General features: G+C 39.8%; 1 protein-coding gene across 4 annotated transcripts in view; it reads right to left on the bottom strand.

The window, feature by feature from the left end:
* The window catches only part of NALF1 (NALCN channel auxiliary factor 1), a 679,231-nt gene that overhangs the window by 341,570 nt on the left and 310,460 nt on the right, over positions 1-27,201 (bottom strand). The window lies entirely within an intron of this gene.

Below are 27,201 nucleotides of genomic sequence, written 5' to 3'. Positions count from 1 at the left end.
GCAAGGCAGAGGATTAGCCTAGTGAACTGTGGTGCCAGCCATGATTGTACATCTTTATATAATTACTTAATTCCCAAAAGTGGTAAAATCTTGTGCTGAAAATTTTCTTCAGTTTAAATTTCCACCAGTAATGCATGAAATTTTCTCTCTGTCTCTCTCTCACTGTCCACTCTGCCTGTCAAAAAAAATTTTTTTTTCTATTCCAATCTTTAGCATTAATGTGATCTTATAAATTTAAGAGTATAAGGTACTGTCAGGAAAGTAGAGATGACCCAGTTGATTGACAGTGCACGTTCAGAGTTCAACAAAGAAACCAGAATGCACAGCGTAAGCTTGGGAAACTATTTCCACATTATTTGTTAGAAGAAGCCGTGGCAATTAATTTGATTTTTCAAAGAAAAAGGTATGTAAGGGAAGAGAATTGATAGGTCCAAGTTTCAATCTTAACAAAATGTCAACATTTCCGGAAAGGACAAGGAAAATCTATAGAAAGTTAGAATGAACCGTCACTCAAGTATCAAGAAAATAAGAAAGTTCAGTATACCAAGAGGTAAGGTTGATGAGATGATTTTTAAAAAGAAATTAGAATATCACATAATAAAAATTAGCACTTGAATCATTCTGGGTCCCAAAGTCTCAAAGCACTTTACAGTCTAATCATTTGAATTTTAGAATACCCTTGGTACAGAGGTAATAATTCAATCAGAAAACTTGAATAAAATGAAATGGGATAGATGGCGCCAAGTTTACTTGACCTTGGCAATTTCAGGAGCTGAAAATCTTGGGTTAAAAAAGGGAATGTTGACTCTCTGCTGGGTGACTATATATCATATTTACACATCCTCAGTTTCAGATGATTTTCAGAGCTATAGTTCAGCAGCTGTGGCTTAAAAGCTGTCAGTGTAAGTGTCGTGGTGCAACAGCTGAGGAACTTGTACTCAGGAGGAAAATCAAGCCCAGAAAACACAAAGGACTTCCAGGCTTCACAAGTTTGCTCCACCATTTCAAAGCCTGTTTTCCAAGAAGGGTGTTGGAGAGCACCTGCAGAAGGTTTGATGACTCTGGAACATTCCAAGAGGCTGGGTGAACCCCTTAAAAATGTGTTTTAAACCAATATATAGTCACATGCATATTTTGTGTATGGTTGTATGGATTTCAACACGTATATATTCACATAGCTGTCACCACAATCTGAATACAGAACAGTCCCTCAACTCGACCCCAACTTCCTTCAAGTCATAATCTCCTAATTCTTACCCTGTCATTGATCTGTTCTCCATCTCAATAGCTTTATATATATGGATGAGGGGTACTTCCAACCTTTGTGGAAAATTGATTTAAAAGACAAATGCATTTGGATGCCAAAATGTTTTTGGAATCCCTCATATGAGGAGTCTTCAAGAATTCCATGAAAAATATGTTGTGAAAAAATGTACATGCTTTTCAAAATAACTTTTCATTTTTTATATTTAACAGGAATCACTTTTCAGTTAGATTTAAATGACTAAGAATAATTGTGTGTTAATTAAAGAGTTCAACCAATGGTATTAAGTAGAACAAAAAAATACTTAGAAAAATACTTAAAGGAATAAAATAGTAAGTTGTTCCTTGACAGTCAGGACAAGGGCTGATCAAGTCATTGTTTCTCATAGTGTCCACTTCAACAGGTTTCCTTTTAGGTGCTCAGTTAGTTGTCACTGATCAGGGAGAACATATGATATTTGTACCTTTGGGACTGGCTCAATTCACTCAGCATGATGTGTTCCAGATTCCTCCATTTTGTTGCAAATGACTGGATTCCATTTTTTTTTACTGCTGTATAGTATTCTATAGAGTACATGTCCCATAATTTCTTTATCCAGTCTTCTGTTGATGGGCATTTAGGTTAATTCCATGTCTTAGATATTGTGAATTGAGCTGCAATAAACATTGAGGTACAGACAGCTCTTTTATTTGCCAATTTAATTTCCTTTGGGTAAATTCCAAGGAGTGGGATGGCTAGGTTGTTCGGTAGGGCTATATTCAGATTTCTGAGGAATCTCCAAACTGACTTCCATAGTGGCTTTACCAGTTTGAATTCCCACCAACAGTGGATTAGTGTCCCTTTTTCCCCACATCCTTGCCAGCATCTGCTGTTAGTTGATTTCTGTATGTAAGCCATTCTAACTGGGGTGAGGTGAAACCTCATTGTGGTTTTGATTTGTATTTCCCTGATTGCTAGTGATCCTGAAAATTTTTTCATATGTCTGTTGGCCATTTGGATTTCCTCTTTCAAAAAATATCGTTTAGGCCTTAGCCCATCTCTTAAGTGGGTTGGGGAAGAGATGTACAGTTCAGCCCATGCTCACTTGGACTTACCCTAATGGTAGAGCTAGAAATGTGCCAGGGGATTCCAATTCAATCCCATCAAGGTGGCATGTACCAATGCCATCTTATTTGTTAAAGTGATCAGTTTAAGTTCAAAATTGATCAAAAAGATAGGATTAAGTGTCGAAGGAATTACATAAATTAGACCAGTGTCTGCAAATAATAATTGATAGAATTGAAAGGAGAGAATGATCCTACATGGGAAGCAGGATACACAGCAGACTCATAGAATGGCAAAAGCCCTAAACAGCACTCTGGCCTCAGAATCAGCCCTTAAGGCATTTGGATCTAGCTAAAAAGCCCATGAGAATTTCGCAGGCATGGAAAGCCAAGACACTGTGGCAAAAAAAAAAAAAAAAAAAAAAACAAAACCACACAGACCTAAATGAAACATCTCTTGAGTGAGATCCCAGCGGGAAGAATGGCCATCAAAGAAGGAGGTACCTTTCTCTGAAGGGAAGAGAGAACTTCCACTTTGACTACGGCCTTGTCTAAACAAGATCAGAGTTTGTGAACTCAAGAGGCTTCCATAGCCTTGGCAGCTCATGACAAGAGCCTCAGGTGATTACTGACGTCATAAATAAGAGTGTCAATTGTTAAATCAACAACAGGAGTCACTGTGCACCTGCTCCCCATGTAGGACCTCTGTCCTTAATGTGTTGTACTATGAGAATTAATGGGGAAACTACTACTCAAACAGTACTCTATATTTTGTGTGTCTTTGTGGGTGCAGACTGTTGAAATCTTTACTTAGTATATACTAAGTTGATCTTCTGTATATGAAGATAATTGAAAATGAATCTTGATGTGAATGGGATGGGAGAGGGAGTGGGAGATGGGATCGCTGTGGGTGGGAGGGAGGTTATGGGGGGAAAAGCTGCTATAATTTAAAGTTGTACTTAGGAAATTTATATTTATTAAATTTAAATTTATTAAATAAAAGTTAAAAAACAAAATAACTTTTCATCAAATATCACTTCCAATGAATTTTTAAAAGTAACATCGTATTGATGGAGTCTCATAGGTATTGTATGTAACCCATGGAAAATGATTTCTTTTACTCAGGATGTACCTTTGTGATTCACTAATGCTATTGTATGTGTCAATAGTTCATTGCTTTTTATTGCTAAGCAGCATTCCACTGAATGAAAGTACCACAGTGTGTTTATCCAGTCACCCACTACGAGATATTCGAGTTGATTAAAGTTTTGAGCCATTATGAATAGAACTTCTATAATTTTTTATTTTGTGGGATTTCTGGGTCAGATGATAAGTATCTGTTTATAGGAAGCTGAAAATCTGCTTTTCAATGAAGCTCTCCCGTTTTGTACTGTTTTGAACAATTTTGCTTCAGACTCTAAGAGAAATCTCATTGCTCTGCATGGGCAGTAGTAATTGATATTTTCTTCATCTTTAACTGTCTATCATATACCTTTAATGTTGGTCATTTTAATAAGTTGTGTTATCTTAGATTTTAATTTTCATTGCAGTAAGGGTTAAGGAGGTTGACATCTAGTCATGGGCTTCCTTGCCATCTCTGTCCTCTTTGGTAAAGTGCTTATATCTGCTTTCTTCCCATTGATGTAAATGTTTCTTAACTAATGTGTTCTGTGCATTCGTTTTATGTGTTGAAAACAAGCTCTTTATCAGATAGATTGATACTGTGTAGAGAACTACCTCACCTCCACATCACCAGGACATGGCTTATCATTTCACTCTTTTAATATCTTTCATGGAACAGAAGTATTTTGTCTCTTTTCTAGCATCTCAATTTTTATGTTTTTTTTTTTTAATTGTAAGAGCTACTTAATCTCTATATTTTTTTCACGAGCATCCACGTGTTTTGTGAAAGTGAAGCGTGCTCTGATCTGTTATCTACACTAACACATTGTCTCTGAGTTCTGTTGTGCGATCATTCATCGACGGAAAGCTCTTCCTGCCAGCAACTGATTTTTCCCTTTCTGGGTCTTTATTTAATTGTTTCAGTTGATTGTTTTATGTTATCTGTGTATCCCAAGCGAGAAATGGGAAGTCCTTGTAAGATAATTATGTGGAAAATTTAATGCATGTCTCATCTGTGACATTATTTTAAAAGGTACTTTTGTAAGCCTGGCCATTTTTGAGGGTTGAGTTGCATCCTAACCACAAAGAAGATTATTGTAGTAGGATCATCAGTAGGAAATTATTGCTTAGCAAGGAGACTCTAAAAAAACTGGTAGAAATTGCTGTGTTATCAATCTAATTGATAGGATTTAAAGGTCAAAACAGCAGAAGATAATCTTAAACTGCAGACCTGGAATGAACCATGGGGAGAGATGCAACTCAGGCCTCTGTGTGTAGACAGCATTAGGCTTAAGACATTCAGTCAGTGACAATCTGACTTTCAAAGATCCTTTATGATTAGAAACAGCATCTGCTGCTCAGGAAAAACCAGTCAAGAAAACACTTTGAGACTTAGACAACTTGGAAAGTGTTTGCGTACTAAATGACAGGATGAAATTAGATTGAGAGCAAGTGTAGTCTAACCTAGTTAAAACCCAATTGATCTGATGTTGAAGACCCACTGAGACTCTTAGATAGATGCACTAAATAACTAGGACAGACATGATTTGTTCAAATCAATGTTTGCAAATATCTTTTGGAATTTTCTGATTAACCTCAGTAAAATTTCGAACAGAATATATCTATTGCCTTACTTGGTGGAAAAAAAATTGCCAGGTAGAGAATGAAGTGCCTGTCCTTGTCTGGGGACTTGCAGCTGCTGAGCCACTGTCCCCAGGGTCCTGTGGGCATGGAAAGGGTGCACAGGTTGGTGCTGCATCCTCTCTGCCTAACTTGGCTCCATTGTGATCCATTGGTAACGTCTGCAAAAGCGTTCAGAGCACGTTCAGGAACGTGAACAGAGGAACTCTGATGGTCTAAGAAAAAGGAAATAGCTCTGAAAATTGGCATATACATGGACAGTTTAGAAGGTTAAATCTTTAATTTTCAAACCATTAATTAACACGCAGAGGTTTTAATCATGCCTGGGCACACACATATACATGTTTTTCACTGCTGGGAATAAAATATAGATGTTTTGGCTTCAATTTGAAAAACATTGGGCAATTTAAGATGACCCGAATTTTTCTTATTTAAAAAATCAATTTCTTATATTTCAAAAGCACTTAGTTTATTGCAATGAAATGTAAACTTAACTGACATAGTAAAATAAATGAGGTATCTCCTAATATAATTGAAAGACCATCCACTTACATAAAATATAAGTGTTTGTGAACATAAATATTCTTAAATTACTAGCAAATTACTGGATAATGATCATTCAAAATGGTATCTGGAATTCATCCAGACATTAATGTGATAATTTGCATGTTGACAATAGTAATTTTAAAACTCAATCTGTTTTGCCACTTAGGAAAAGCTAGGTTTTACAATGAGATGAATTTTCTTACGTATATTATAAGTAGAAAAATTGTTATAATGGAATAAGTTAAAGCCATACAATCTGGTTAAAAATGTATAAACATATTCCAATGTAACAATTCTTATCCTACACATCAGTTTCTTATTATCTTTAACATGATCATTTGCTTTTGAAAATAAGACATGTCCAGTTAAAGAGATTTGCTAATTGAGTCCCAGGGATCCTTCCTTCTTTCGCACTGTTAATGCCCAGTGTCAGGGTGGCAGGCCTTCTGGAGGGAAGACAGGAGGAAGGCCCTGTCTCCAGGTGTGTGGGCCAGAATCTAGGATATGTCTGGGGGATGTCAATAGCTCACTAGGCCCTGAGGAACCCCTTGCACTGGTAAGGACAACAGATGACAGCCCCTCCTAAAGAAAGCTGATGCCAGCAGTCAACAAGGACAGGAATAGGAGAGTCACTTAGAAGCCCACTTTGCCTGCAGATAGCATTGTTAGAATGTCTGGTAAAGGACCAGGCACCGATCACTCGTAATTAAACTGCCACTATGGTATCATTAAGAATTTGAAGATACAACTAAATCTAAGATCTAAAGCACAGCTGACTATTTTCATGCTTGAAAAAGGACACAATTTCTTAAATAATGGACTTCAATACGCAGTCCATGTAGCACTGTCCATGTAGCCTCTCCCTCTTTCTGGCTGCACCTGCTGATTTTTCAGTTACAGTGCAGATTGTACCCTTTCATCCTGCAGGCCACCCAATCGTGCCTCTGTCCTCACAGCCCTCTGACCACCGCCTTGTGCATTTCCTGGGTTCCCTTTCACCCACTTAACAAAGCTTTCCCACCAGAGAGGGAGCAGCCTATTGTGCAGTGCTTTGTCTCAGCTCAATCTTTTCAGTGCTTAGCACATGGCTAACAGATTCTCAACATTTAAAGGAATGGGTGGACCATTGCATGAGTGAATAATTGCTAAACAGCAAACGAATGAGATTATATGTGTGACTTTGAGAAACCACTTCACCTTTCTAGGCCTGACATTGCAGAGTCAGGAAACAGAACATTCCAGATAGGGAAGATTTGGGAGACAGAGTGAGCAAGGCATGTTCATGAAACAGCAAACAACTTGTTAGGTTTAGGTGCTACATATAGTTTATACTTTAGACATTTTGTACAACCCTACATTTTTATACTATCCAGCTCTCTGCTATGGCCTGGGAAAGCAGTAGAAGATGGCTCAGGTCCTTGGGCCCCTGCACCCATATGGACTACACGGAGGAAGCTCCTGGCTTCGGATCGGCACAGCTCCAGCCGTTGGTGCCATCTGTGCAGTGAACCAGCGGATGGAAGACCTCTCTTTCTCATTCTCTACTTCTGCCTCTCTGTAACTCTGCCTTTCTAGTAAATAAACAAATCTTTAAAAAAAATGCCAATGGTATAAAATATCACCGATTAGGGCAATTTGTCAGTCATTAGGTGATAAACAGGAGCCAAAACAATGTTGAAAATCACCAAAGACAGGATAAAACATATTATTCATTTCATTGTAGTGATATAAAGGGGATCTTCCCAGAACATTGAGGCTAACCATCCATGGAACGCAGCTGACAGTACTGAAAGAACAAATAACCGAGTAATATGTGAACTGTGAATGATTTTCACTATTTGCTAAATAAAACTTCAGAAACAACACGAACATCACCATAATTGCCATAAATGTGAAAACACTGTCAATTTTTGCTGTATTTTCAGTGGAAAATTTTTGTGTGTAAAAACTCTTGACGAGGTAGAACCATCCTCCACACTGTAATATACTCAACTCTCTGCTGAACATTCTTGTTAAACTTCATGTGTCTGCACCTGACATGTGCTTAACCTAGACTTTTATAAAAGAGTTTCTGAATCAATACAACCAACTTTCCCCATTTATTCAACACAATATCAAAAATGGCATATTTTAAAAGATTTTTATTTATTTGAGTTACAGATAGAGGGAGAGACAGAGAGAGATCTTCCATCTGCTGGTTCATTCCCCAGACGTCCGCAGTGGACATTTCAGATCAGAGCTGGGCTGATCTGAAACCAGGAGCCAGGAGCTTCCTCCAGGTCTCCCACATGGGCGCAGGGGCCAAAGCACCTGTGCCATTGTCTACGGATTCCCCAGGCCATAGCAGGAACTAGATTTAAAGAGGAGCAGCCAGGATGCCAACCAGTGCCCATAAGGGATGCCAGTGCTGCAGGGAAGGCACAGCCCACCATGCCACAGCTCCGGGTCCCAGAAATGGTAAATTTGAAACTTGCATAGAACATTTATAGATAAGAACATTGAACCTGTTATTTGTTCATTTTTATCCCATTTTTCTCCCAACATGATCAGTTTTTTCTTGATTTGAATACAATGTTGTTGCAAATAATTTATCCAGCTTCCCACTTAAATTCTAGGTTTGTGATATTTTTGGATATTTCAAACTTTTGCACTTTGTGATAAACTGTTGCTATTCTTTGTGTTTTTACATGACTTTCATGCTCAAAGAGTGTCAGTTTTTTAATTGAGTATTGATGTATATCTTTTTTATTTTTTTAAAGATTTATTTTATTTATTTCAAAGACAGAATTACAGAGAGAGGTAGAGAGAAAGATGTCTTCCATCCTCTGGTTCACTCCCCAGATGGCTGCGACAGCCCGAGCTGTGCCAATCTGAAGCAAGGAGCCAGGAGCTTCTTCTGGGTTTCCCATGTGGGTGCAGGGGCCCAAGCACTTGGGCCATCTTCCACTGCCATCCAAGGCCATAGCAGAGAGCTGGATCAGAAGAGGAGCAGTGGGACTAGAACCGGCGCCCATATGGGATGCCAGTGCTTCAGGCAAGGGTGTTAACCCTCTGCGCCACAGCGTTGGGCCCAATGTACATATTTTCTAACATCATGGTAAGGATATAGTTTTTCACAAATAAGTGTATAATATAGCTGATCTATGTACTGATCTAACTTAAATTTTTTCTCTCAAATAGTCATCCAAGAAGCATTTACTGAAAAATGTTTTGTTTTCCAAGTTACATAGCCACTTTGTCATACACTAAATCCTTTGAAGTACTTGGGTCTGGTTAAGGCTTCCTGCATCCAGCCAATAACAGATAGGAAGAGAAACAGGAGAAAGTAAACAGAGGTAGAGTCTGAAAAGGTACAGACTTTTAAGTCAACATCTTCACGTCAAAGTACATCATTTTCTTGAAAATTTTGTGAATTCCCCCAAAGTGAGATGGGTCTGTTCAAGGATACATCAAAGACTCCATGAAAAATTTTCAACGGTTGTTTACTTGGCTGGGTTGCCACTACAATTTCGCTGCTTACCTCCTTGGCAAGTAAAAACCAATGCTTATGTTTTCTTGATAGTAAGCGTTTTTCCAAGAAGTGTTCATTCTAGTGGTATATGTTTCTTCATCAAAAATAAGGACTTTACATTTTTAAATTTCAAGAGTTACAGTTATATGAAACAGCAGGTTTTTAGTGTGATGTGGTCCAAACTCATACTTCATAAACCATTAGAAAGTAATCAAAATATATTAATGAAATTTTTATACACCTATTATCTTTTGACATGAGTTATTTAAAATGTTCGATTATTTCTCTTAGACCTCTGTACAGCTTTGATTTTTTGACCCATTCAGATTACTAGCCTTGAATATTAATGAAATCTCAAGAACATCAATTAAAAGCAAATAGGAACCTCTGAACAACTCATAATTTAGAATTTAACTTAATAATACTTTGTGATATTTTCATGCTGGTTCCCAACATAAAATTGCAATTATATAATCCAAAAGGCCCTTGATAGGCTTCAAAATTACATTGAAATTGGTTGCAGAACCTTGAGAAAACGACACAAAACAATAGCTATTAAAGTAGTAAAAATTCCATGAAGGCACAGTCATTTTGCCTGATGTTTAAGATGCCTGCCTCCTACGTTGGAGTTCTGGGTTTGATTCCTAACTCTACCCCTTTCTCCAGCTTCCTGCTAATGCAGACTCTGGTTGGCAGCAATGATGACTCAAGTAACTGAGTCACTGCCATCCATGTGGGAGACCTGGACTGTGTTCCTGACTCCCAACTTCAGCCCTGATCAAGTCCCAGCAATCATGGGCATTTGAGGAGTAAACCAGTGCATGGAAACTCTCTTTCTGTGTGTCTGTCTCTCTTGTTTTATTCTCCATGTCTCTCAAAGAAAAATTAGACGAAAACAATTTGAGTATAAATGCTGAGCTGAACCTTAACATATCATGCCCACGGAGGATGTGATTTAATTACCTAGAGTCTCTGCTGAAGACCAAGTGCTTCAAACAAACCCTAATGGTGACTGATTCAGCAGACCCAGGGGCTGCACTTTCCTGACCTACTGAATCTAATGTTATCTTCTCAGTAGGAAGATAATTGTCTCATTGATTGTGTATTAGTGTACAGAATACCCAGTTTCTGCAGGGGCTTCTAAAACCTCATGGCAAGTTAAATTAAATGATAATACAAAATTTCCATGAACTTCTTACATTCCATCATAAAGTACCTTCCTCTTCTGATTTAAACACCTCAACATACTAGAACTTCAGTCCAAGGCTGGACTGTCCTTATCTCGCAGCCCTGAGGTGTCTGGAGGGTCATAGAGTGCTTTGCATGTAAGTTGTTAGCCCAATTTGGAAACTAACTTGAACAAGTATTCCCTTGTATATGCTATTTAGCTTATAAGGGAGATGCATCACTTGATTACTCTTGGCTTCACTATCGTGTGTTGCTTTCTTGATGATTGTAATGCATTTTTCATCATTCCACTTGAGGATTTTAATGGAACTTGAACTCACCGAACATTTGATTCCTACCGTACCCAGGCACTATTTTTCACTTTGTCATTTTTACAGATACAGGCTAAAGATGATATGATTGGCACCCTACATCAGAATGGCAAACTCAAAAACGTCCAGGGACCTGCTAAGCAAAGTGAATGAAGCAGGAAGCCAGAGATCCACAGAGACCCAGAAGACTGGCAAACTGTACACTGTAGCCACCAGCCGGCAGCGCTGGAAATTGGGGTGTGCAGCACTGGTAAGTAGGGCCAGCTTTCCAACCTTCCCAGAACAACGAAGGCCCTGGATTTATATGTGAGATTTACTGACATTGGAAGAAATTTCAGACACAATACAATACATGTGGTGGCCATAACTGATTCATAATTGATTCATTTTCTACATTTGACCTACTTGTGTTCCAGTTAAAACAGTCATCATCAAAGCAGCAGAAATCCTTGAAACACTTTCTTTTGAATAATCACAAAATGTACCTCTTAAATGTATTTTGTTAATTATTTTCATGTGCAAACTTGATTCTGCATAACTCCAGAAGATGGAAAGCATCTTGTTCCCTGTGAAAGCTGAAGCCACCGGAGCTCACGTTAAACTACGTTCCAGGAGTCAAGTGCAGGAACTCTCTGGGTTTATATTCAGGCACTCTCAAATATCCATCCTGTCTCCCACTTTGAAGTATATTTCAAGACGTGGTCATTGGAGTCAGACCTTAGCTCAATCCTAAATTCACCTGAGAACTTGAGAAAACTTAGTTCCATTTCTCTAAGCTATAGTTTATTTATCAGTAAGATAGGAATCATATCTACTTTACAAGGTCATTGTAAGGACAATAATAGATAACATTTGTAGAGTTCAGCATAGCACTTGCCGTATAGTAAATGGTCAACACAAATTAGCTTTTATGAGAGTAATAAATAACACATATGGATATAATAATTATTCATTTGCTGATTTTGTATACAAACATATATGAAATGTTGCCCAAAAAATTTTGCCCAACTCCAGGTTTGTACATATTAGTAAACGAAACAGATATGGGTTATAAGTGTAAGTTCATCACTGGAATTTGGACTCGGCTTTTTCCCTTCTAGGCTGTGTGCTCCCCCTGGAAGTTCTTCCGCCTTATCTTTGTGCATGAACAGCAGATAAGTTGTCTGTATTTGGGGCCAACACTCAGTGAATGATTCCTCAATTCAACTTAATTTGCTTAAACTTATTTCTTCATTTACAAAACAGAGATAAGATAATTTACTCATTGACTGTCACAAAATGATATGCTGATATTCTGAAATAGTGTAAGATACATACAAGATTATAGCTCTGTGCAATGAAATAATTGTGTTAACGTTATTGGAACCATTGAGTGACTTACAATGGCTCTAGAAAATGTCCTCAGTCATGTGACCCGCATGTTTACAGCTGCAGTGGGAACGCCTTAGTGCCTTCATTGTATTTGGTGATGCTGACACTCAAAGCTATGTCTCTGACTACAAAATGCCTACTCTTAATCGACATGGAGTACTAGCCTTGCTGTACACCACTGGGATGTATAGACTTTACATTCCTAAAGGTAACGTAATTTTAAAGATTGCTTTAGTTGATGAACAGTTTCTTAATACACCATTAGAAAACAAAAAAAAGGAGTCACCGGCTTTTGCTAGCCTGGTGCATTTAATGTGTTCCCAAGACACAGACTGCAATCACTGATAATTTTCTGGAGGTGATCTCCTGAAGAACGACATTGCAAAGTCACTGTTGCTGTGTCTGAGGGGTACCCTGCATCCCTGGGAGAGGCGAGAATGGTACTGTAAGGAGTGTGGGAATTGGACTTTACAGGGAACCCTCGTTCCTCTCCACAGGCTCAAGCCCAGCAAAAGGGAATACAATTCCAAATTCCTCAGACTCTGCTAGAGCTGGAAATACCTAACCATCAAAAATGGCTTAATTTGATAAACTTGAAAAAATTCACTGTGATTTGAGCACTTTTTAGTGTGTTTGTACTACATAATAATGCTTCAAGTTCTACTTTCTCTACTGCGACCATAAAATAGTATCATGTATCTTAAAATTTCCCTTTTGCATTCTTACAATGAATACTTTGTGTATATTGGTTCATGAGGAGGCAGAAAATACAGAAAAAATGAATCATTTACTTTTGAAATGTACAACTGGTTCAAAGTCTGCTGAACATAGGCCTTCATATTGTCTGAATCTTGAAATGTTAGACTCATTGGGGCAAAATCCCTTAATGTTCCTCCATCCTCCAAACATTTTATGCAAACTAAAGTCATCTAATTTTCAAACTACTGCCAACATAGAAACTGTTAAAGTCTGGGAGCTGTACCTACTTAGTTACTTATATAACATCAGCCAAAAACTATTTCCAGATATGCTCAAACAATAAATGTTTAGAAACACGCAAGCTTCAGCACATGTACTGATTCAAATGACAGGAGATTCTTATTTAGAATCCATGAAAGCCCACAGCATTCCTTTCAAAAAACAATTCCAATAACACTCCATTAGGATTTTCCCCTGTTAAATTAACTTTACAAACTTCTAATGGATTTCTTAATTGGACTTATTATTAACAAGATTGTATTAAATGTATTAAAAACCATCCCAACAGCCACTTAAACAAAAAAATGAAAAGCAAGACTTATGCTCCTTACTTTCCCCCACCTAGTCCAATGTTTTTGATAACCTTACAAATGCACTGCAATTAATTCCCCAACTGTCAGAGGATAAAAAGCTATGATTATGATATGTCTGTTTGAGGAAGTGTTCTGGTAACTTCACAGAGGCGGCTGGCTGCTGGAGCCACACTAGCCTTGCTCTTCAAGAGGCTGCTACAGCCTGGGTGGCACTTTGTCCTGTCTGCTCTAATTGCTGTAGGATGATCCCTTAGTCTGTTCCTGCAGAAGTACTCTTTCTCCTCTTCTATTTTCTGAACAAAATGGAAGGCATCTAACCCAATGAAAAGCACAGTTTGATTCCGAACCAGAACCCCTGAATTACCAATATCTTTTAATTTTGAGAGAGAGAGGAAGATCAGGGTGTGGGGTTGACATGAGAAGGGAGGCAAAGGAGGCAGATTCTGTCTTGTGGAACATACTGAAGCCCTTATGATTTGTTGCTGATCCTGACTGCACACAGCTTTATAATGCCCCATGCATTGTTTTTATTTTGGTGATATGTACACAAGCATCTTTTTGAAGTAATGGATGTGAATGTGATACATTTATATGGAATCCCAGAAAAGGCCACCTCATGGAGATTGGAAGTAGTCTGAAGGTTAAATGGATTGAGAAGGGGGGCAGGAGAAGATGAAAGTAGGGAGAGTGATAGCTAATGGAGCTTCTCTCTGCCGTGAGGAGAAGGTCCTACAGTGGAGCCGAGTGATGGTTTCACAGGTCTGCAAATATACTTAGACCCAGGGAATCATATACTGCAAGAGGATAAACTGCATGATGTATTAATTATGTATCAATAAAGCTATTTAAAAATTGAATCAAATTGGGTCCAAATGAATTTTCACCATTTAAGATAGCCAGACTTCAATATTAACATTTTCACTCAATAGAATTTATTCATCTATTTATTTACTTTATATAATTCTTAGCAGGAAAGCAGAAAACACATTTTCACTGATAGGCTATATTAAAATAAACTAAAAGCAACATATATATTATTTATATATTGCTGTGAGACTATATGCTGGTAATTCCAATTGGCTATTGAAAAAGTTGAGAATAAAAGTTGAATCTTAACCTCAGATTTTTCTTAGCAAATCTGTTAACATAATTTTAGAGTATTAATATAACACTATCATTTATCATTTTAATTCATATTTTAAAACCTCTAAAAGCCATGGCATTCAGATACATTAAATTCCATGGTGCATATAATTTTATAAATTCTTTTAATCCTCTCATCTATCATAACCTATTTTCTCTTCATCATTTATAGTGATTACGGTTCTATCCACCACCTTGGCAAACACTGTTAAGTTTCTCATATCTGCTTTCTAAGGAGCCATAATCCACCCAGATGTAGATATTAGTATCAGTTGAAATCATCCTACTTGCATTCCTTAATAAAAATACTTATTTCTTTCACCCAAAAGCAGTTACAGAGAGGGAAGGAGAGACAGAGAATCTTCCATCCACTGGCTCATACTCTAAAAGTCCTCAATGGCCAGGGCTGAGCTGAGCCAAAGCCAGGAACCAAGAGCTTCCTCTGGGTCTCCCATGTGGGTGCAGGAGCCAAGTATTGCTCCATCTTCTGCTGCTTTCCCAGATGCACTGTCAGGGAGCTGGATGAGAAGAGGGGCAGCTGGGACACTAATCAGTGTCCACATGGGATGCAGGCATCTTAGGTGGAGGCTTAACCTGGTGAATCATATTCCTGCCAGCCTACTTGCATTCTAAGTAAAAACAAACAAACAAAAAACTATTGGACAGGATCCCTGAATATTAATTTAAAAGGCAAATGCCTAGGTTTTGAAAAAGTGAATTTTATGCTAAAAATGCACTTAACTATTTCATAGCCACAGTGTTCACATTTAAAAGGGAAATCCTGGAAAAGTATTTGGTGCGAAAGTTAAGACTCTGCTTGGGATGCCTACATCCCATATAGAACGCCTGGTTTTAGTCCTGGTTCTGTGTATTTCAGCTACCTTTAATGCACACCCTGGGAAGGGAGAATACAGTAGCTTCAATACCTGAGTCCCTGAGCTCACGTGGGAGACACAGATGGACTTCCAGGCTCCTGGCTTCAGCCTGTCCCAGCCCTCACATTTGGGAAGTAAATCAGCAGGTAGAAGATAATCTCTTTCTTTTCCTGTCACGTTTCCTTCTACTTTTTAAATGAATAAATAAACCTTTGAAAAAGAAAAAGAGACTGCATCCCACACCAGAGTTAAAGTTCCGACTCTGGCTCTTAATTCCAGCTTCCTGCTAATGCAGGTCCTGAGAGGCAGCCATCCTGGCTCAATTAACAGCTTCTATGTCACCCACGTGGGTGATCAGGATGGAGTCCCTGCCTCCCAGCTTTGGCCCAACTCGTCCCCGGTGTGCATTTGGGGAGTGATCAGTTTATGGGAGATCACTGTCTCTTTCTGTTGTTTTGCTTCTGAAATAATTTTAAAAAATATTTTAATGTATAAAACAAAGTATTGTCATATTCAAATATATCATAATGTATCCTTCTTCAAAAATTGAAATAATTGAAGTATGCAAGCATGTTAATAGCACAATATTTGTAGACCAGTCTACGCTATGAAAAGTTGTTCTAAATTGTCTAACTTGTTAACATAAAGGAAGTGGGCTGACACATTTTCAGCCAAGTGACCTCAGCTGTTCACATATGAACTTAAGATTTCAAGGTGGCAGAATGGGAAGCTTACTGCTCTAGTCTAGGGGAAAACAGTTAAAAGAAAAAAAAAAGTGGAGAGAGTGTAATCTCAGGGAGGAATTAGGGAGAAAACTGCAGAGGAGCTCCTTGCAAATTAGAAGGACACTGTGAATCTACATAGAGGGTGTGGATACACACAACTCAGGACCCCAGCAGCTGAAAGTCTCAGCACCAGCTTTGGAGAGTGAGGTGAGACCAGACTGCAGCAGCCCAAGCCATCGGCGATAAAGTTGCAGGAAGAGTTAGGCATGAGTCCAGCTTGGATCCCCGTGGAGGACAGTGTACCTGCCAACCTAGAGGGAAAAGGGGGTGGGGCACATTTCTCTCTCCCCAACCATTTGGCACCAGCATCCTGTAACTGAGAGCTGGTGGGAGCCACAGTGGTCATATACAACAGCTGTGCCAGCTAGTATCTGCATGCCTAGCAAACAGCTGAGAAGAGACACCTGAGTCTGGGTGGGAGCACTGACAGGGTGCTGGGTGCTCATCACTGTGGGAGCCTTGTGTGCTGGGATAGACTGTGAAAACACTGTGGCTCCATGGGAGGGTGCAGGGTGTGGCTGGTTCTCTGAGCAGTCACTGCTGGTGGCTCCACACACTCAGGGCTTCCTAACTGCCTGGTGAGAGTCATTGCTGTGTGCACTGTGCTCACAGCAAGGACTGCATAGATCCTTTGTGTAGTTCTTGTAGCAGTGTGGATGAATATTGAGCCTGGGCATGAGACTCCTTGGAGGAGAGGAGGTTAGTATGAGACTACATCAACAGAGCTGATCAAACCCTCCTCTTCGATGAAAACGAAAAGAGTAGTAGATTTACCATGCCCAACTTGAGTGTCACCCTGGAGCACACCTGGGGCCACACCCAGCACATGCCTCTGGGTATTCATTGAAAGAGCAGACACTCCACTGAACCACAGAGGAATAGTCCAAACATAAAAGCCATCAAAGAGAGAGAAAAAAAAAAACAAGTTTCTCTACAAATGCCTAAAAACCAATGTAGCAATTCAAGAAACAAGAACAAGGAAGAAAACATGATGCCCCCAAAAGAACAAAACAACACTTCAATACTAGAATGTGAAGATGAAGAGATGGAAGAAAAGCTGGAAATATTATTCAGAAAATTGATTGTAGGTTTACTTAGAAGTAATCAGAAAAAAATCCACAAATTTCTGTATATAAAGAGAATCGAAAATAAATCTTGATGTGAATGGAAGGGGAGAGGGAGTAGGAAAGGAGATGGTTGCGGGTGGGAGGGACGTTATGGGGGGAAGCCATTGTAATCCATAAGCTGTACTTTGGAAATTTATATTCATTAAATAAAAGTTAAAAAAAAAGAAAAAAAAAAGAAATCAATTCATGACATGAAAATTTTTCCCATGAAATTGAAATTTTTAAAGAGAAATCAAAATGAAATATTGGAAATGAAGAATTCAATAGATCAAATAAAAATGTGGTGGAAAGCATTAACAATAGACTCAATGAGGCAGAAGGAAAAATGTCTCCATTAAGAGACAACTCTCTGGAAATTTTACAGTCAGTTCAAAAAAAGAAGAAATTAAAAACCTAAAAAACAGGGGCCGGCGCTGTGGCTCACTTGGTTAATCCTCTGCCTGCAGCACTGGCATCCCATATGGGTGCTGGATTCTAGTCCCAGTTGCTCCTCTTCTATTCCAGCTCTCTGCTGTGGCCCAGAAGGGCATGGGAGTATGGCCCAAGTTTGGGCCCTGCACCCTCATGGGAGACCAGGAGGAAGCACCTGGCTTCTTGCTTTGAGTCGTGCAGCACTGGCTGTGGCGGCTATCTGGGGAGTGAACCAACAGAAGGAAGACTTTTCTCTCTGTCTCTCTCTCACTGTCTATAACTCTACCTGTCAAATAAAAAACAAAGAAAAAAAAACTAAAAAACAGTGTTGGAGATTTATGGGATACTATCAAGCAACCTAACATATTGGTTTTAGGAGTCCCTAAAGGCCTGGAAAGAAAGACCTTCTAATCCTTTCTCTCTCTCCATGCCTTCAGGAATTCCTAGAACCCGAATGTTGGGGTTTTTAATAGTATCCTGTAGATTCTCAACAGTATTTTTTAGATTTCTAATTTCCTCTTCTTTTCTTTGGTTTGACTGTATACTTTCCTGTGCTCTGTCTTCTAAGTCCGATATTCTCTCTTCTGTTTCACTGACTCTGTTTTTAAGGCTCTCTAATGTGTTTGTCATTTGATCTACTGAGTTCTGCATTTCATTTTGATTTTTCACTATCACACTTTCCTGTTCTACTAGTTTCTGCATTTCATTTTGATTCCTCTTTAAGATTTCATTTTCTCGAAGGAGATTTTCTATCCTGTCCAGTAAGGAATTCCGTAGCTCAAATATTTGTTTTTGAAAACTTCTAAATGTTCTTATCATAAATTTTTTGAAATCGGTATCTTGCATTTCTTCCATCTCATCATCTTCATAATCTTGGCTTGGGGTGTTTCTGTGTGGGTGCAAACTGATGAAATCTTTACTTAATTTATACTAAATCGATCTTCTGTATATAAAGATAATTGAAATGAATCTTGATGTGAATGGAATGGGAGAGAGAGCGGGAGATGGGAGGGGTGCGAGTGGGAGGGAAATTATGGGGGGGGGGGAGACATTGTAATCCATAAACTGTACTTTGGAAATTTATATTTACTAAATAAAAAAATTAAAAAAAAAAAAACAAACACATTGAGGGCCCAGCACTGCGGTGCAGTGGGTTAAAGCCCCAGCCTGAAGTGCTGGCATTCCCATATGGGTTCTGGTTCGAGTCTCAGCTTCTCTTCTGATCCAGCTCTCTGTTATGGCCTGGAAAAGCAGTAGAAGATGGCCAAACTCCTCGGGCCCCTGCACCCATGTGGGAGACCTGGAAGAAGCTCCTGGCTTCAGATCATCTCATCTCTGGCTGTTGCGGTCATTTGGGGAGTGAATCAGTGGAATGGAAGACCTCTCTCTCTCTCTTTTTGGCTCTACTTCTCTCTGTAACTCCTCTTTCAAATAAATAAAATAATTCTTTTTAAAAAGAAAACACATTAAGGTTTCACCTTCACACTGTTAGAATGGCTTTCATACAGAATTCAACAAACTACAAATGCTGGCAAAGATGTGGGGAAAATGGTACCCTACTCCACTGTTGGTGGGAATGTACAGAGGTGCAGCCACTGTGGAAGACAGTATGGAGATACCTCAGAAATCTTAATATAGACTTAACATGACCCAGCCATCCCATTCCGGGGAATTTACCCAAGGAATGAAATAAACATATGAAAGAGCTATCTGTACCCCCATGTTTATTGCAGCTCAATTCACAATAGCTAAGATATGGAATCAACCCCAAATGATCCTCAACTGAAGACTAGATAAAGAAATTATGGGACATGTACACAATAGAACACTACACAGCAGTAAAAACAATGAAATCCTGCCATTTGCAACAAAATGGATACAACTGTAACACATTATACTTAGTGAAATAAGCCAGTCCCCAAAGGACAAATACCAGATATTCTCCCTGATATGTTGTAACTGAGAGATTACCTAAAAGGTAATCTGTTGGAGTGAAATTGATACTTTGACATGAGATGACTGCACAGCGTTGTCTGGACTGCTGAGGGACAGATTTTTTTCATACTGTTTTTTGAACTCTTTACTTTGTATAATCTTATAATCTTGAAAATAGATCTTAGTAAAAAAATAAGAATAGCAATATTAGAGGGAAGAGGTAGAAGAGGGGGAGAGCAAATGAGGGGGTATGGCAGGAAGAATCACTATGTTACTAATATTATATTTATGAAATGCATGAAGTTTGTATACCTTTATATTAAATGTTTGAGTTTTTGAAAAAAAAGTTCACACACACTCGAACATATAAAAAGAATACCATTTTGACTCAATCAAATCATTTGGTATTTTAACACTCTCTATATTCCCAGTTTGGAGACTACATTATTTCAAATGAGTCTAACCATAAATGAGAATAGATGAGTTAAGTAGCCAGAATGAAGAAAAACAGCAATTTTGCTCAAACTTTTCCACTAGAATAAACAAAATTGTGTCTCAGAGGCAAAACAGAATCATAAGCAATTTCCAAACTCATAATTCTAGTTTCTCCCAAGCCATTTCTGCTACTCAACCTGGACAAGTCTGGCATTTATAAAGCTGTGCTTTGGTTTAGCCAAGCAGAACGTCAATAATTTATAAGACCTTTAGTTCTGTGGTTGCCTTCGTGTAGCAGGTTTTTATTTGTGTTTCAGACCTAGAGAGGACCTATCATTGACAGTAATTCTGTGTGGCAGGACTTTTTTCCTGCCTTGAAAGAGAAGAGGGTATGAAACCTTCTTCACATGAATTGAGAAGGAAAAAAAGTGACTTATTTATACAATATTGTGAACATCTACCATGTGCCAAACACCAAATGAGGAGCTAGAAGCAGATGCCACAAAGGTCACACTCCAGTGAATGAGACAGGCTCAAAATAATAAACAATCACAGAGATATAAGTACAGGGAAAGCTTCTGGATTCTCTAAAGAAGAAATCAAGCTGCTGTGAGATATGGATTAAGCCCTGCACCCTGGTACCTACACACGTTACCTTATTTGGAATTGACCTTTGCAGAGGTAATCAAGTTAAGATATGGTCCTTAGGATAAGCAGTGAGAGCTCTGGCTATAATCTCAAGCACTGATAGCTCAATTCAATAAGAAGAGACACAGTGATAGACACATACAGAGGGAAGAGGATTTGAGAGACATGTGATCAATGTTGTCTGCTGATAGAGTGCAAGATTGAAGCAATACATCTACAAGCCAACGGATGCTAGCGACCACCAGGAACACCAGAAGGTGGGAGGGAGGTATGGGTAATTATCCCGAGAGTCTCCAAAGAATGCATGTTCCTGCCAACACCATGAGTTCAGATTTCTAGCCTCCATAAGTATGGCAGAATATATTTCTGTTGTCTTAAGCCCCGCTTCTGGTGGTTGGTTTCAGCAGCCCTAAAAAGCAAGTTGACTATGGGGCAGTGAAACTGGTGTGGACTTCATCTTAGGAGGGAGGGAGGAGATCAGAAAAGACTTCTTGAAGAAGTAGAATTGGAGCTTCCCAAATGAAGGTGAGCAGGGTCACAGTAGCAGGCAATGGAATGGAGATCAGGTGGCCTTTCCATGTGGGGACCAGCACAGTTGAAGGTTTGGCGGCTGCTGCATCCCATGAGAGAGACTGTGGGCAGCATGGCATCAACTGAGGCAAGAAAGGTGGGCAACACAGGGGCTCAGGCTCATGGACTGAGAAGGAAGCTGGTGCCAGAACTGGGGTCAGAATCGATGTGCGACTCGATATCTAACACCCTGAATATTCTAACACTCTAAATAGCACTGGTAAATCCTAATGTGTTTAATAAGTCACATCGCCAAGAATCAGTCTGCCTCTTTAGTGATGACTCTTCCTTATCCAAAGACCTCAACCGATGTTGCATTTCCCCAGGCTCTTCTTTTCACCCAACAAAAACAGAGCTTCCTCAGCTTGGAGTGTTCCCATTTCCAGGTCAAGCATCCAAGAATATTAGCTTTTCTGAGGCCCCCACAGATATCTTGGAACTTCTGGGCTTCCATTCTTCCCAGTTATAGCCAAACACCCCCTAATAATGGTCAGCACCCACAGGGCCTCATGCCTCCTGGGGCCATATGACCATGAGTCTCACATGGCAAATTCTCTGCCCAGCTCTTCTACAGACTGGCCCTATCAGAAAGAAAGGCAAAGCTGTCACTTGAACTGAGTGCTCTTCACAGACAGCTACTACAATTGTCCTCAAGGCTTGGAGAATCAGTAGCAGGCAGAGATCCCCCCCAACCCCCACCCAGGCCAGGGCTCCTCAGTTTTTTGTTTTTTGTTTTTTTTTTTTTTTTTTTTTTTTTTATAGGCAGAGTGGACAGTGAGAGAGAGAGACAGAAGAAAGGCCTTCCTTTGCCGTTGGTTCACCCTCCAATGGCCGCCGCAGCTGGCACACTGTGGCCGGCACACCGCGCTGATCCGAAGGCAGGAGCCAGGTACTTCTCCTGGTCTCCCATGGGGTGCAGGGCCCAAGCACTTGGGCCATCCTCCACTGCACTCCCTGGCCACTGCAGAGAGCTGGCCTGGAAGAGGGGCAACTGGGACAGAATCTGGTGACCCAACCGGGACTAGAACCCGGTGTGCCGGCACCGCAAGGCGGAGGATTAGCCTATTGAGCTGCAGTGCCCTCAGCTTTTTATATTGCAGGCTTGCAGGCTGCCTAGGAAACTTCATACATGGTTTTTTTTGTTTTTGTTTTTGTTTTTTTTTGACAGGCAGAGTGGACAGTGAGAGAGAGAGACAGAGAGAAAGGTCTTCCTTTTACTGTTGGTTCACCCTCCAATGGCCACTGCGGCCAGAGTGCTGTGGCTGGCACGCCACACTGATCCAAAGCCAGGAGCCAGGTGCTTCTCCTGGTCTCCCATGTGGGTGCAGGGCCCAAGCATTTGGGCCATCCTCCCCTACCTTGCCGGGCCACAGCAGAGAGCTGGCCTGGAAGAGGGGCAACCGGGACAGAATCTGGTGACCCGACTGGGACTAGAACCTGGGGTGCCGGTGCCACAGGCGGAGGATTAGCCTATTGAGTCGCAGTGCCGGCCACATGGTTCTTCTTAACTGACCTCCTGAGTGGTCTGTCCAGATATAATGGCTCAAATTGTTTCACTTTAAACAACCAATAGCTCTCCTAAACACCACATTCACCAGAACAGTCATGTTCAATACTGACTTTGGCTATTTGCACTTTCAAGGGTAAAAGAACTCTGGCTACAATCTCAAGCACTGCCACTCAAATCAATAATACTTCACCATGACGCAGGTTCAAGTATTTTGTGGTTTGTGCTCATTCATATTCTCTCTCTCTCCCCCTCACATATCTCCTTTACCCCAACTTTCCATCTATGCCTCAGTAGAAATCTGAATTAAGAATACAGATAAATGAAATTCCATCAATTTAGCATAGTAAAACAATTACCGTTTAGTAAAAGATGCAATGGTGGTGATGGATGGTATCCTAGCGATCCATCCTGCAGAACTCAGTATCCTTGAGTATCTGATAAAATAGTTGCGATTCTATTGCATAAGGAGGAAATGCGCAGAACCACTCCAAATAAACAGACTTGGTTTTCTAAACTCAAATATTAGCTGTGTGACAGAGTCATTTGATCTCGTCACTCTAGGCTTGTTTGCAAATGGGGATAAAAATACCTGCCATATGGTTTTGTGAAGAAAATTAAAGGATAAAATATTTGTTGAGGGCTTTGCTTGGTATGTAATGCTTGGAGAGTATCCAAAAATTGATGGCTTTTAATAATTAAAATACATAACCACAAAATACAAATAACAATGTATATTTGCTGACCTTCATAATAGTAATATGGTTTATAGTCTTTTTTAAAAAAAAAGATTTTATTTATTTATTTGAAAGAGTTGAGAGAGAGAGAGAAAGAGAAAGAGAAAGGTCTTCCATCTGCTGGTTCACTCCTCTGCAGAGGCTGGAGCTGGGCCTATCCAAAGCCAGGAGCCAGGAGCTTTTTCTAGGTCTACCACATGAGTGCAGGGGCCCAAGCACTTAGGCCATCTTCTACTGCTTTCCCAAACCATAAGCAAGAGCCCAATTAGAAGAGAAGTAGCTGGGACACAAACTGGTGCCCATATGGGATACCAGTGTCACAGGCAGAGGCTTAGCCCACTATGCCACAGCACTGGCCTTGGTTTATAGCCTTTATGCAACTTGGATAGGAGAGGCGCTGAGAGGATAAGTCTTGGGTTTTGCCTAAAGTATAAAGCTCTATTGAGATTGCATCCAGAAAAACTGAATTTTTGTTATGGAATCTCAGACCATTTGATTTCATAATACTTGCTAGAATAATTTAAGAGTTTCATTTACTTTGAATTTAAAATTCTGTTATGTATACCGTCTGTGAGCTATCAAATCACTTATTTAACAATTATTGGAGAATACAATAGCTAATAATTATTGAGTTCTTGTCATCAGTAAAGTACTAAGAAAAATACCTTTCACAGACTGGATCCATTAATTACCACTATAGCTTTTTGAGTGACAGCTGTCACTGTCCCCGTTTCACGGAGGGGTCTACCAGCAAGGCACAATTTTGCCAATGAGACACAGCTAGTGAATTGTGAAGCCAGACTGGAATCAAGGGCCCTGTTCTGACCCCAACACACGGTCCCTCCCTGTAGGTCTTCCAAATCATGCAACAGTTGGGAACCACAGCAAAGTAATTTCATTCCAAGCTATTACAGATGGTAACGGAGTGGTAAAGCTGAAACTGATTCATATAACCTAAAATCCAATGGAACCAACAGCGAGTCAAAATATTTTTAAAAGTCTAGATAGTTGTGCTAGTATGATCTGCAGTAGGACAACAGTAATCTCAGAATAGAAAAAGCTCTGCTAGAAAAAAAGAAACAGTAGAACAGTCATCATTGTTATGATGCACTTTAGGGGCTGTTTAATGCTTACTCCTCTCCCACCGTGTATCACTCCAACAGACTTGTCTCCCTCTGCCCTCTAGGCCATCCCCCACTTTTATCTGTTCCTCTGTTGGTCCCATAATGCATTATGCATGGTGCCAAGTGGGTTATGCTGCAGTCACTGGTGTTCATACTGACTGGTTCCTAGTAGACTGTGAACTAGTAGAGGGATGACTAGGTTGCTCCTTTATGATACTTGTGTGTATTTATAAGTATATTGATACATACATGCACATACATATGTGTGTGTGATACTGAAGATGCATTATAACCTAGTTACAGATGCAACCTTTGATAACATTTTGGGAATTCATGTCTGGGCTTTGCATGGCTACTGGGTGAGAAATGTAATGTGAGAAATGTATCTTGGTTAACAAATATGATCATCGCACAGTAGCCCAGAAGTGTACTCACATAATAACTACAGAATGAGTGACATGAGCTGTTACCTCCAAACTCATGATCTAGGATCAAAAGTATATTCTATGACTTCAGATAATGGGAATTACATTACAAAAAATTTCAGTTAAAATACGTTATCTCCAAAGTTAAGGAGGGAGGGTAGAAGGAAGAAAGAAGAAGGAGGGAGGAAGGAAAAAAGGGGAGAGGGAGGAGGAAGGAAGGAAAGTATCAAACTAAATTTATAGACTACATGAAACCTGTTCACTTTGTATTATCTCAAGTTAACATGAGAGTTGAAAAGCTATTCGTTTGTCACTGACAGACATGGGGGCAACCTCTTCCTGTGGCACCAGCATTCCATATGGATGCTGGTTGGTATCCCCACTGCTCCTCTTCAATTCCAGCTCTCTACTCATGGCCCAGGAAAGCAGTAGAAGATGACCCAGGTGATTGGACCCCTGCTTCCACATGGGAAACTTGGAAAAAGCTCCTGGCTTCAGATTGGCCCAGATCTGGCCATTGCAGCCATTTGAGAAGTGAACCAGAGGATGGAAAACCTCCCTCTCTCTCTCTCTCTTTCTCTCTCTCTCTCTCTCCCTCTTTCTGTAACTCTGCCTCTCAAATAAATTAATAAAATATTTAAAAAAATTAATCCTCCGCCTGTGGCACTGGCACCCCAGGTTCTAGTCCCGGTCGGGGCGCCGGATTCTGTCCCTGTTGCTCCTCTTCCAGGCCAGCTCTCTGTAGTGGCCCGGGAGTGCAGTGGAGGATGGCCCAAATCCTTGGGCCCTACACCCACATGGAAGACCAGGAGAAGGCACCTGGTTCCTAGCTTTGGATTGGAACAGCATGCCAGCTGCAACACGCAGGCTGTAGCTGCCATTTAGGAGGTGAACCAATGGAAAAACGAAGACCTTTCTCTCTGTCTCTCTCTCTCTAACTCTGTTAAAAAAAAAAAAAATTAAAAAACACTGATGTGAAATCCCAAAAGACAAAGCTACTTAATAAACACTGAAAAAATCAGTAGATATTAGTCTTACTCTTACATCAACCTGTGACATAGTTCATTATATTTAATAATCAAGGGTGGAGGTACAGTGGTAATGATAGTGAGAATCAGAAGTATATGGGTTTTTGTAAGAATGAAATCTAGAGGAGCCTTCTGCACTCATACATGTGCACTGAGCGATTCTGTAGCCTCGAGGAGGTTGCCATTAACAGGCTCTGTGATTTTAAAGTAAGTATATGTCACATCACATGAGGAACGCTCAATGCAAAATGAATAAAATTCAGCTAATTTAATTAGAACCTAACGCCTACAGACCTCAGTTTTGTTTTACTTTCATTTTGAAACTACATTAATCTTGCAGAAAGTTCAATGAAATAGTACAAAAATCCTGATACACCTCATCCCCAGGTACCAGAAGACAAAGAAGACAATTTTGATGCATTTACTTTATCATTCTGTCTGTATATGTGGTTGTGTATACATAATTATTTCTTGAGCTGAGATCACATTGCAGATATGGTGCCTCTACCCCTGTATACTTCAATGTGTATTTACATACCATGGCACCTTTACCAAAATCAGTAGTTAATGTCGATAGCATTAACACCAAAACCCACAGAACTTACTAGAATTTGCCTGTGGTCCTTCTAACATTCTTTACAGCATTTTCTCAGTTTTTTCCTTTCTGGTTTGAGAGCCAAGCAAGGCTCCCGCACCACACTTCATGTCATGTTCCTTCTCTTCCTTAGAAACACTCACTGCTTTCACTTGGCTTCCTGCTCATGACTGTCACATTTTTGAAGTGCATCATCCATTCACTGTTCAGAAAATCTCAGTTATTGGATTCTATATGCACTTAACTCTCCACTTATATGTGCCTTACAGTATGTAGTATCTATCCCATCTCTTTATGCTTGATCCTGTCAGTTTTGTTTGCTCCTTGTCATCCAGGACATGAATGCAGGGTAAATAAAAATAAAACAAATAAACAAGCACACAGCTTTCTTTCCCCTGCCTAACAGTATGCCTTAGGCAGAAATTAATCTAATAACACATCTCTTTTTAAAATGCAATTCATATTCATGAAGGAAAATACATAAATACCTAAAGCTTTATTTCATGTCACTGGACAAAATACTACGTTGAGCAAAGTTACTATTTTCCTGTACCTGGACTGTTAGAT

Source organism: Oryctolagus cuniculus, chromosome 9, assembly GCF_051225735.1.
Source record: "Oryctolagus cuniculus isolate XC-2025 breed Fujian yellow rabbit chromosome 9, ASM5122573v1, whole genome shotgun sequence".
Classification (NCBI taxonomy): Eukaryota; Metazoa; Chordata; class Mammalia; order Lagomorpha; family Leporidae; genus Oryctolagus; species Oryctolagus cuniculus.
The sequence above is the reverse complement of the archived record's forward strand: the minus strand, read 5'-3'. Positions and strand labels throughout refer to the sequence as shown.